The 12645-nt window shown below is 40.6% G+C and overlaps 1 long non-coding RNA gene across 1 annotated transcript in view; it reads right to left on the bottom strand.

Annotated features, from left to right (window-relative positions):
* The window catches only part of LOC131492116 (uncharacterized), a 320635-nt gene that overhangs the window by 198126 nt on the left and 109864 nt on the right, over window positions 1-12645 (bottom strand). The gene's annotated exons all lie outside the window — the stretch shown is intronic.

The raw sequence follows: 12645 nt of genomic DNA, 5'->3' as shown, positions 1-12645 counted from the left end.
TAAACTGTAACCAGAGGTACTGATCCTGGGTAAGCTGAATTGCTACCTTCCAGAAAGCAGACGTCCTTTGTTTCTCTGCACTCCCATACCAAGACAGACAGAGATCCCATGAACTCTCTGCTCTCTCTCAACCCATTCATTCATTTATTTTTGGTTATTTCTGCCTACTTAGTCATAAATATAGATTCCTGTATATAAATAACCTATATAAATATTCCTGCCTACTTAGTCATAAATATACATACGTTTTAGAAATAATAATGCTAAAAAGTATGTAACAAAGACAGTCCCGACTCACCACCACCTTCTATCCCAAAAATGACCACTTCCAGCTCTTTCAGTTGGTCTGATATGAAACTATTTTAAATTATTGTATTTAATATTATTCCCCAATTTCAGTTTTAACCACTATGTACTGATCTCTTACTAAGGGAGAGGATACTTTAGCTCACTGATACCCCCATTCCCTATACTTCGCTCTCTTTTGCCACAACCCACTGATATAATTCATGTACTGCTTGGGTTTACATCACCATCATCATTTAATATGTATACATTATTATACTGCTGTGACAAGTAGGAAGCAGGAATACATTTCCTTTCTCAAAGAAGCTTTTGGGGGTGCCTTGGTGGCTCAGTTGGTTGAGCATCTGACTTTGGCTCAGGTCACTGTTTCACCTTTCATGAGTTTGAGCCCTGGATTGGGCTCTGTGCTGACAGCTCAGAGCATGGACCCTGCTTCGGATTCTCTGTCTCCTTCTCTCTCTCTGCCCCTTCCCTGCTCTTGCTCTGTCTCTGTCTCTCGCTCAAAAATAAATAAACATTAAATAAATTTTTTTAAAAAGAACCACTTGCTTTTTATGGTGCTTAGCCTAAGCTAGCTTAAGCATAGAAAACTATGCTTATGCATAAGCTAGCTTAAGCATAGAAAACTATGCTTAGTTTTCTAGACACTTGGGACCAGATCTTCCTGACTTCTCTCAAAGCCCTGCAATCCAATATTCCATAATTTCAAATATATAAATTCAGTAATTAATCATTTTTTTTCTTGCCCCTCTTCTTGCTCTAAACTGAACTGTCACTCTGGAGTCCTGCCACAGAGCTGATGGCTTCTTGTTGTTTTGGAAATTCCCCTCACCACTTTCCCATGTGGCATTTCCTATTTCCTGGATCTAACATCCTCTTCCAGTAGCTTCTAAGAAGCATGGGAAGACTATTCCAGGAAGACCTGCATATCTGAAAATGTCTGTCTTTAGTGTACCCTCACACTTGATTATGAGTCTCTCTGGGTATATGAGTCTATATTCGAAATCACTTTCTCTCCAAATGTTGAAGGCTTTCTTCTGTTATCTTCTGGACTGATTCCAATGTTGCTGGTGAACAACGCCATCTTAGTTTCTTATCCTTTCTAAGTGAGTTCTGTTTTGCTTTATAGAAGGTTTTGCAATTGCCTCTTGATCCCTCTCATAAGAAAGTGCCCTGGTTCTGGTCATAGTTTTAGGGGCAAAATGGTTTTTGCAATATGGAAATTCATGTTCCTTTCGTGAAGGACGTTTTTTTCTTGGATCATTTCTTTCAAATGTTTCCCTCTTCCATTTCTGTTTCTGGAAATCCTATTACCTGGGTCGTTCTCTAATCTCTGTGCCAATTCTAATTGCTCAAGTATTTTTTCCCATGGGTATCTCTTCATCTTTTTTTTTTTTTGCTATTTTCTGCAAGCCTTGCCTTCATCTTCCATGCCTATCCCTCCCTTCCATTAAATGTTAATATTGCTTGTCATGAATTTACTTTACAAGATTTCTTTCTTATGGCTCCTTTTGAAAGCACTGTTTTCTTTTTTTTTTAATATTTTTTTAATGTTTATTTATTTTTGAGACAGAGAGAGACAGAGCATGAACAGGGGAGGGTCAGAGAGAGAGGGAGACACAGAATCCGAAGCAGGCTCCAGGCTCTGAGCTGTCAGCACAGAGCCCGACGCGGGGCTCGAACTCACGGACCGCGAGATCATGACCTGAGCTGAAGTTGGACGCTCAACCAACAAGCCACCCAGGCGCCCCCGAAAGCACTGTGTTCTGATTATATAGATGCAGTGTCTTCCCCTACCTCTTCTAATCCCTGAATCATGTTTCCTCCACATTCCTATTATTTGTATTTCTTATAGTCTCAGCATTATCAGGTTATCCATTGCTTTCTGACCATATACTTATACTGAAAAGTCAAGAGTAAAAGATCTCTACCTCTTTGTTGGCTTAAGCTAGGCTTGGAGGCCAGGGAGCTTCACTTTCGGGTGACAGGACTTTCACAATGGTCCCCCTTGCATGACCGTATCTCTATATCTTTTCTCCTAGGACAGTTCTTCCAGAGAAAAATCTTCCTGGGTTCTCATACTCTAGGAGCCTTGGGGGATCCTTTGGAGAGGAACGGCTAATTGCTTGTCATAATTTTCCTCTATAGGAGGTGTTACCCTTTCTCCATCTGTTGGTATGACAGGTTGTATCCCCTCTTACCTCCTCAAGGACATCACTTCAGCAACTTTCCCCTTCAGTTTGTGTCCCTCCATGTGATCATCATCATCATCGTTATCATCATCATCATCAAACATGCTCTAGGATCTCTCATCTTGAAAAGAGTAAGTAAAACCTTCCTTGGGTCAAAATCTCTCAACTAATGTCTAAATCTCCTACTTGCATTTTCATCAAGATCCTTGGAAGAGTTATCCAACACCAATGTGTCTCCTCCCATTTCCTCTGAAATCCACTCCATTATCCTGGCCACCAACAACCTCCACAATGATACGTGCAAAAGTTAGTTTCTTAGTCTCCATTTCACTTGATATATCAGCAGCATCTGAAATGGCCCATCAAATCCTTTCACTGGCTACTGCCTTTGTTGCTTCCTTCTTATCTCCACACACTCTAAATGCTGGAGTATCCCATGGCTCAGACTTCTCTCCTCTGCCTGCACACATTTCCTTAGTTTGGCCAGTCTCGAGGCTTTTAATTGTATATATAAACTGACATTTCCTAAGATTATATCCTCAGCTTTGGCCTCCTATTTTTCATCAACCTGGCATCCTGAATATCTAATAGGCATCTCTAACAACATGATCAAAACCAATTTCTGTTATCTCACTACTGAAAAGTTTTGTTTCTATGATATCTCAGCAAAAGGCAACCTCATTCTTCTGCTGCTCAGGTCAAAAACCTTGGCATCATCCCTGACAACTTTATGCCTCTCACTGAATCTAATTCATCAGCAAATACTATTGTTTCAACCTTCAAGGTATTTCCAGAATCCAGAAATTCTTCCTAACTTCACCCCTACCACCCTTGTCCAAGACACCGTCAACTTGCTCCTGGCAAGAACCTCTACCCTGCTTCCTTTCTTATATCCCTACCATTTTTTTCTCAACACAACAGGCAAAGTAATACACTAAAAACATAAATTATATCTTATCTCTGAACAAAACCCTCTAACAGCTTCCATGTCCTTCAGAGCAAAAGCTAAAGTCCTGGCAGTTGCCCTCAAGACTCAATAGCCTCTACTCCCTCCTCTGACATTATCTCCAACTGTTTCCCAGCCCTCGCTTATTCCACTCCAGCCACCACAGATGTCCTTGCTGATCCTTACACACTGTGAGTGAACTCTCTACTCAGGCAACTTGAACTTGTTGTTCCTTCTGCCTAAAGGGCTCTTCTCCCAGGTTTCCAAGTGGTAACTGCTCCAATGTTACCTTTTCACTGAAGACTTCACTGACCACCCTATTCAGAACTGCAACATTCTCCCCTACTGGCACATCTTACCTCCTTACAGTCTCATTTCTCTCCTTAAAACTTACCCCCATCTAATATATCTTGTTCATTGTTCAATTGCTTAATGTGCAGTCTTCAGTCTTCCTTGAGGGCACACGTTTTGCTTTTTGGTTTTCCTTTCATATTCCCAGATACTAAGACAATGCCTGAGACTAGTGGACTATCAATACATGTTTGTTGAATGAATTAATGAACAAATGAACAAAGTCACAGAGTCAGATCTCAAGTGACAGCAAAAGACCTTATTTTGGGAAATGTGAGTTAAATCAGTGCTCCTCCAGTTGCTCCAATCAAAGACTGGGTTGCTTCTGGAGCCTAGGAGAAAGCTGTATAGGTATCGGGTATAGAGACCAAGTAGTTAGATAGCTAAAATTCACTTAAAATGATCATCAAAAGAGGCCACAGGCAACAGAGCCTTAAGAGATAACACGTGCTACAGCAGAATTCTAAGAGGAGGATAGGAGGTTTGCACAAATGAAATGCAATAGCATTTCAATCCCTCTTACACCTTCCAGTAAAGGACTCCAAAACACAAGGCTAAGAAGACTGCCCTGATTTGAAATACCAATAGGGTGGTCCAAGGACCAATTCTAAGTCCCCAAAAACAAAGGCAATAGGTTATAAAGAGAATTCACAAATATGGCTCCCAGAAAATGAGAGAGACAAAGAGAGAGAGAGAGAGAGGGAGAGAGAGACAGAGAAGAATGCAAACCCCATACCTTACTGAGCTAGCAAAGATATCACGTGTTCTGAGACATCAGAGGGGAACCTGAGCTCTATAAGAGCCTCACCCTCCTCATGCTCTTTCCTGACCACTTTCTTCCTCAGATCCAATAAACCTTTTCATCTCTTTTGAAGCAGTCTGGAGGGAGTCATAAAAAGGCAGGCCTGACAGATGCTCATGTCAGCTCAAAACTGCCAAAAACACACATCCGGGCCCGCTGCTCCTTGGCACGCCACTTGAAGTTTCACTTGGGTGTCCTGGCAGGACAAGCAAAGGGGGCCCTTCTGAACCCACTGGTGCCACATAAAGAAGGAGCTGCTGGGAGCTTGCCCATTCAGAGGAGCAGCCCTGTCACTGAGTTTGCTAGATACTCAAGGGCATACAAAGGAAATCTTAAGGTGAATATAACAAAGCCGAACAAAGGGAAAGCCTCAGAGACTACAAGAGTAGATGCTTTCAGGAAAAATAATATATTCTGACATTAATAAGGCACTGGTTGGTTGCCCCTCCCTTATGAAGGAATTCTTAAAGGTTCAAATGATGATATGATGTAAGTATTTTAAAAAAACAAGCAAATTAGTTTTTTCTAGTTTCTTCTTTACTGATGTCTAATAAAAATGCCAAAGATGGGGAAAAGAAGATGGAGGGAAAATGTGAAAAATTATTCTTTTAGTACAAGAGATGGGAGAATCGCTAATGGGGTCACAGCAGGGACAATCCAGTTATCCTCTTATCTGACACTCTGGCTTCTGGAGAGAATAAAGAGATGATTTTGCTCACACAGCCCTCTTCATCCTGATGCTTCTCCATCCGCCTGAACATCTTGTCTTTTAAGGCCCAGATGAAAACCTCAACTGTAAAACCAAACTCCCCTGGTCCTTTTGGCTAAACACATTAAACACTTAAAAAATTAGTGTTACATGTTCAACACTACTAAACTATTTCTTAAGTTCAGGGTTAATTTCTAATTCATATTAGCTCCTACAGCACTTATCATGGTCCTTTGCCTAAAATAGGCCAATGGCTTCGCATAATTAGGAACTCAATAAAAGTACTCAGTAAAGAATAGGTACTCAATAAAGCTCTCATCAATATCTTAACTAGCTAACTAACTAACTAAAAACAAAATAAAGAACTCAGGGGTAATTCATTGGGTGCATTGGTGAACAGTGATTGTATTTGGGGCAGGGGTCATCCAGGCATCCCTTGATAAAAATGGAGATAATAGGTTTCCAGAGGAATACCAATACATTCCCACGTTGTCAAACCATTGAGAGAGGCTCCTAGCACCACGATAATCATGGCATTACTCCAGTTAAAAATAAGAAAAATATGCCCAAAGGTGAATTTCAACAAAGAGCCCTGGAGAAATGCAAGGTAGGTGATCATTGGGCAGGGCAGTGGCTCGAACACTTGGTACGAGAAGGGTCTTACTATGGAGCAGCATACATTTGAGAACAGAGCCCCACGTAGAGGGCAGGAATGTAGGCCTCCAGGCCACCTCTAACACAAGCTCTGTAACTGGGCCCAATGACCTTGTGGACACACAAGGCCTTCAGGGACTTGCCTGTCAATGGAGAGCTGGGATCGATGACTCTAAAATTCCTTCCAGCTCTAGAGTTCAATGATTTTCCATCTGTTCTACATCAGAAAAGCATTTTAGCTTTGTCCAAAATGCAATCATCCTCAGAACAATTTTGTTGTATGTCCATGTCTTCAAAGTTCTACACTCTCTGCAGATTTAGCAGTGCCAAGCCACCTATGACTGTTCAGGTGGCCCAACCTCACATCTGTATACCTCCTTCCGGGTCCCTCAGTCTCATTCCTGTGGTCCCCAGCAGTCCTCCTAAGTCCTGCAGCATCACTGCCGCACCATGACTCTCCCAGCCCCTTGTTAACATATGGACTCCCTAACTCACACAATTGTCTGCCACACTTTTGGTAAAGCTACTAGTAAAAAGTTCTGAAATGGAAACCAGATGCATGCTCGCACCTTGGGATGTATGTATTATAAAGATGAAACTGCCACTCTCTTCCCAGTTGGCCTCACCTCTTTTTTTCCCCACCTGGTCATGTGGTGTGCACCTGCGATGCACTGACAAGGCTTTAGATTACATGAATGGTTAGATCATGTTCCAGGATGGCCTTGGGCTTTAATCCCAGGTGAGTTGTGCATGCATCAAGGGTTTTTATTCCCACCTCACCTTTACGGTTCTCGTAGTTTCCTCTTGCACCAAACTAATATTTCATGTGGACAAACACGCCTCCAGTCCCCCTTCCATCTTCCAAACTTTTTTTTCCTTTGGCCAGTAGGTTTCCCCCTCTTGTTAACGGTCGGTAGAAATACTTGGTGTGAGGTAAACATGTACAGTGGTTGGGGATACCACTCCCACTGTCAGATTGCTTACTTGTGACAGACTGCCACAGACTAGAAACTTCCAAGCCTAGAGTCCAGAAGGAACCTCAGCCTTAGAGTTCATGTCTCCTGCCACTGCACAGACACGCCTATTAAGCAAAGAAAAGTGGAAAAGAAAACAACAGGGCTCTAAATAACCCCAAAAAGCCCCAACGCCAGAGAGCTATCCAGTGTAGTGGATAATGGAAATGCTTTATTATGTAATTTATTTCTCCCACACTCGGTCTTTTCTGTCTATAAATAAGCATATATATACTGGGCTAAAACAGATCCTCACTTCCAAACCTTCCTTTAATTGACATAGAAGAAGCGGAATATGCTTTGAAATTTATACTTGGCCCTGGCACTCTACCCGCCAAGTGTCTCTATGAAAAGAGAGCAGGAAAGAAGTTTGTTTCCCTACTGATATTAATTAGGTCACTATGCTTAAAAGACAGACATATCTAGGGGCACCTGGGTGGCTCAGTGGGTTGAGCGTCTGACTTTGGCTCAGGTCATGATCTCTCAGTTTGTGAGTTCGAGCCCCGTGTCAAGCTCTGAGCTGTCAGAGGCTAAAGCCTGCTTCTGATTCTGTGTCTCCCTCTTTCCCTGCCCCTTTCCCACTTGCATTCTCTCTCTATCATAAATAAACATTAAAAAAATTTTTTAAAGAGAAATATATCTACAGCTGGTTCAAGTTTTAAGCAGAAGCAAATTTATCCAGAAGCAAATGAACCTTAAGCTTACTTGCACAGTCCCCATCCACAGGCCCAGGAGGAGTCCTGCCTTTGTGTCCACATGTCCTAAAACTGTGAAATTTTACAAAAACACAGTATGTTACCTATAATATGGTATCTGTCTCCATCCTAGCTACATCTCTGTTACACTTCCCTTCTAAACAGGTGGCTCTGAATGGCCACATATTGTGGGAATCTGATGAAAGGGAAGAAGATGGGGCACCTTAGTGGCTCAGTCGGTTAAGTGTCTGACTTCCACTCAGGTCATGATCTCGTGGTTTATGAGTTCAAGCCCCGTATCAAGCTCTGTGCTGACAGCTCAGAGCCTGGAGCCTGCTTTCTATGCTGTGTCTCCCTCTCTCTGTCCCTCCCCCCGTTCACACTTGTGTGCACTCACTCACTCTCTCTTGCTCTCTCTCTCCCTCTCAAAAATAACTAAATAAAAAAAATTTGTTGAAAGAAAGGGAAGAGGAAATGAGCAATGTTGTTTGGGTTCAGGGACACAGATTTATGTGGTTTACAGCAACTTCTGCATCTGGTTATTACTTGCCATCTTAGTATAGCAACAACTGGCAGGAATTGTCCCATAGTCTAAAATGCAAATCCAGGGGCACCTGGGTGGCTCAGTCGGGTCAGAGTCCAACTCTTGATTTTGGTTCAGGTTATGATCCCAGGTTCATGGGATGGAGCCCCACACCAGGCTCTGTGCTGAGCATGTGGTGTGCTTGAGATTCTCTCTCTCTCTCTCTCTCTCTCTCTCTCTCTCTCTGTGTGTGTCTCTCTCACTCTGCCTCTCTCTCCCCTGCTCACATACTCTCTCTCTCTAAAATAAAATAGAATAAAATAAAATAAAATAAAAACAAAATAAAATAAATCTTTAAAAAAATAAAATAAAATACAATGTAAATTCACCCAACTTTGTAATAGGGAGATGGGGAGTCAAAGATCATGTGGAATATTCTTCCAGTCATGAAATATATAAAATATTAAGCAGAGGATCAGGGGTTTAGGTTCTCAATAACAATAGTCAAAATGGAGGTCATCTCCTTTCAGGAAAAAGTGTCATAATGCCCTGATGCCATTATAAACACATCATGCTTTTTGTTGTTGTTGTGGTTGTTGTTGTTCTTGTCTTATGGCAATTAAATGAAATTAAATCTAATAAAAATTTCTAAGTTTAGCATAATCTTGCCCAGTACTACAGGGAGAAGGGCACCTCTATGTGAAGTCATGGAAATCCATATTTATTGTTCCTACTTACTACTAATAATAGTCAAATTATGACCATGTATCAATGAGACTGAAAACTTTCTAGTCTTCCTATGAAAAGTACAATTACAAAATCAGAGTCACAAGAAAAGGCAAACCAAAAGACACAGCTAAACAATACGAAAAAAACAAGGAACAGAGTGGCATAGCAGATAATAAAATGATAAAAATATTAGGTCAGTACTGGGTACCTATTCTACACAGGAAGAGAAAGAAGATGAGAGGCAAAGAATGCACATCAGGTGAATCTGTCCCTTTTCAAACACCTTTTCTAAAAGCTTCTTCCAGCAATTTCTTTGGACTTCTTTTTGGCCAGAAGCAAGTCACAGCACCACCCAAGCAAGGCACAAGAAGAAGTCAAGTGTTTCTTTTCAGTTTTTATTCCTTTTCTGGACACATGGCTACTCTCCCACTCAAAATGCTGATTCTGTACAAAAGAAGAAGGGGAAAACGGAAACCGGGGGTGCAACCAGCCAGCTCTACTTCAGATAACTGAGCTCTTTCTGTTTACTAATGGTTACTGGCTTGAGAGAACAACCCTTTGCTTCAGCTAGCAGCCTCACCTGCCAATGACTGCAAACAAATGTCTTGCTTTATTTTCAGCTCACAACATGGATCTACCATTCCCTGACCCAATGATAGACTGAAATACTTAGAGAAGATGGCTCAGAAGTCATCATTTAAGTCTAGAAAGAACTTCCAAAAAAAAAAAAAATCCAGCAGTCAGGACTATTGGCTTGCTCCCTCTCTCTTTCCCTTCCCAATAATTATCCATATGGAGGTATTTGAGAAGTTAGCATGAGAAGCCCTACTAATATAGTAACTATCTTTCCTGAGTATTTCCTTAGTTCCAATGGTCCAAGAATATTGCTTGATGAGAAAATTTTAAGTGTGTTTCTATCAGGAAATAGTTGCTCCTTCCCTCTGCTCAAGTTTTAATTTGGCTACTAAATTGAGAACTAAGTTGGTGTCTGACTGCACAGAGCATAGGCACAACTTGGAGGCCCAGGGTAATCCAGTGACATACTTTATTTGGTGTCTGACTGCACAGAGCACAGGCACAACTTGGAGGCCCAGGGTAATCCAGTGACATACTTTATTTGGTCCACACAGTGTTTTCATTGGAGTAGATGTCAACATTTAAGAACCGAACTAGGACTCAAACTTCTTGGCGTCTGCCTTTACTTGGATGGTCATAAGGTATGGCAACCCCGGCTTGCCTCTGTGCATGACTGCTATCAGCTGTGGCCAGTTGTGGTTCACCACTTTTCCTCTTCAGATAGCCCCAGCTTGACCCACCAACGTGCTTGATGCCTGTCCTCTGCTTAGGGGTGTCTAGATTATGAACTTCTACCTACTCCCATGTTCATAACTGTAATAGAAAAATACTCTTAATTGTTATGATTATTTTGGGAATTTACATGCATCCATTAATCAAGGGCTTCTCTATGAAAGCTGAACAGTAGTGTAAAAAATAGTTCATACTCTGCAAAGATCATAAAATCTAAGTGTCTGAAACCTAAAACAAAAACTTCAAAGGAGCTGTTATTCTAAGTATAAGGATGCATACATTTAAGGGGACAGATAGTAAGTGCTGAGTGATAATTCCATGGTAGCTAGGGATGAACATATTTCTTTTGTTATAAGGAAAAAAAATAACAACAACAAAAAGTATGCCCAAAGAGAGATCATATTTCTTCACTCAATCTTATACAGTATCTATCTTTCCTTTCGGCCAAATTCTGAAGCATTCTATTATCTTAGCAGACTGGACCCTCTTCAACAGGCCAGCAGGGCAAGGTTTCCAATATTAAGCTACAGGAGAAGCCCTGGGCACATGAGGCCACAGCGGGAGTCAAAAGAAAACTCTAATTCTTCATTGAGAAGTACTGTGAGCCAACATCTTCTCTGCTGCCAAAATGTTACCGTTTTCTTTAGAGAAATGCATGCAAGAGACAGGTAATATGTTTTTCTGATTTTTTTGTCATTACTTGCCAAACTGAGTAATAACATATATTTTTTTAATTGTCATAATAACAGTTAACAATGGTTGAGGACCTCAATGTCCCAGGTACTAGGCTAAGAAGATTGCAGATACTATCTCATTAAATCTTCATAGACGACCCCATCATAGAATTTAGAAGGAAAAAAACTTGAGGAAAATAAGGTAAAATAACTTGTTCTAAAATATTTTAACACCTTCAATAGGACACCTAAGAAATGGAGTCCTATTAGAGCTTAAAGTCTCTGTGACAAGAGTGTCTGTGTTTTATTGCTTTAATTATAGCAATTAACACCACTTGAAAAATACTGCAAGGGTTATGAAGTATCTTAATATACATTAGTTCATTTGATCCTAAAAATCCTGAGAAAGGTGTAACATATTAATAAACGTGGAGTATTTTCTCTCTTCTCCATAGGGAAAACAAGACCAATGAGCAATAGTTGAATGTGTACCATTTGCAAAGCACTGCGACATAAAGGCAGACAACAGATGAGAAGAGCAAGGCACGGTCCTGATTGCCGATCCTCAAAAACACAAGAAATAGAAAGTGCTAGTGAGGATGTGGACAAAGGGAGCCCTCGTGCAATGTGGGTGGGAACGTAAGTTGGGGCAGCCACTGTGGAAAACTGTAGGGAGCATCCTCGAAAAATTAAAAATAGAAATACCATATGATCCAGCAATTCTAATTCCAGGTATATGCCCAAGAAAATGAAAACACTAACTCAAAAGGGTATCAGCACCTTCGTGTTCATTATAACATTATTTACAATAGCCAAGACATGGAAACAACCCACATGTTCACTGACAGATAAATGGATAAAACAAAACGTGGCACATATTTATACAATGGGATACTATTCAATCGTCAAAAAGAAGGAAATCCTTTCATGTGCAACATAATGGGACTTAAAGGCAATTACGTTAAGTGAAGTAACTCAAAGAAAGACAAACACTGTATGATGTCACATATATGTGGAATCTAAAAAAGAAAGAAAGAAAGAAAAGAAAACCAAACTCATAGAAAAAGAGAGCAGATTTGTGGTTATCAGAGGCAGTGGTAGAGCCTGAGGGAATTGGACCAAGGTGGCCAAAAGGTATGAACTTCTGGGTATAAGTATTAGAGATGTAATGTACAACATGATGGCTATCGTTACCATGCTGTATGGTATACGTGAGAGCTGGTAAAAGGGTAGATTTTAAAAGTTCTCATCACAAAGAAATAAACATTTTTTAGTTACTGTAAGAAGTGATGGATGGTAACTAATGTGACTGGAGAAATCATTTTGCAGTACGTGCATGTAAAGTCATTACGCTGTATACCTGAAGCACATACAGTGTTTTATGTCCACTATAGCTCAATAAAACTGAATTAAAAAAAAGAAAAAGAAAACACCCTAGTCAGATGTCTTTGGACATCTAAAGATAACTGATTTATGCACTAACTTCAAATTTTGACCACGTCCTTAAAAAAAAAAAAATACACAGTCCTAATCTGATCTAGATCATCATTCAGGCAAGAATGAAGAGCTCCCAATAATTTGTGGGTGAATTAAATCAACGCTTTAGCAAACAATACAATGAAAATTATAAGGGGATCACACAGGGCTGAATGAATTCAAAGACAGAAAGGGAAAGTTCAGAGAAGTAAGGGTAGGATTTCCACAGCCTGAGACAGGAGTACGGCAGATTTCTAGGCTCAGAGA

Source organism: Neofelis nebulosa, chromosome 12 (assembly GCF_028018385.1).
Source record: "Neofelis nebulosa isolate mNeoNeb1 chromosome 12, mNeoNeb1.pri, whole genome shotgun sequence".
NCBI lineage: Eukaryota > Metazoa > Chordata > Mammalia > Carnivora > Felidae > Neofelis > Neofelis nebulosa.
Note: the sequence above shows the minus strand (reverse complement) of the source record. Positions and strands in the feature narration are given on the sequence as shown.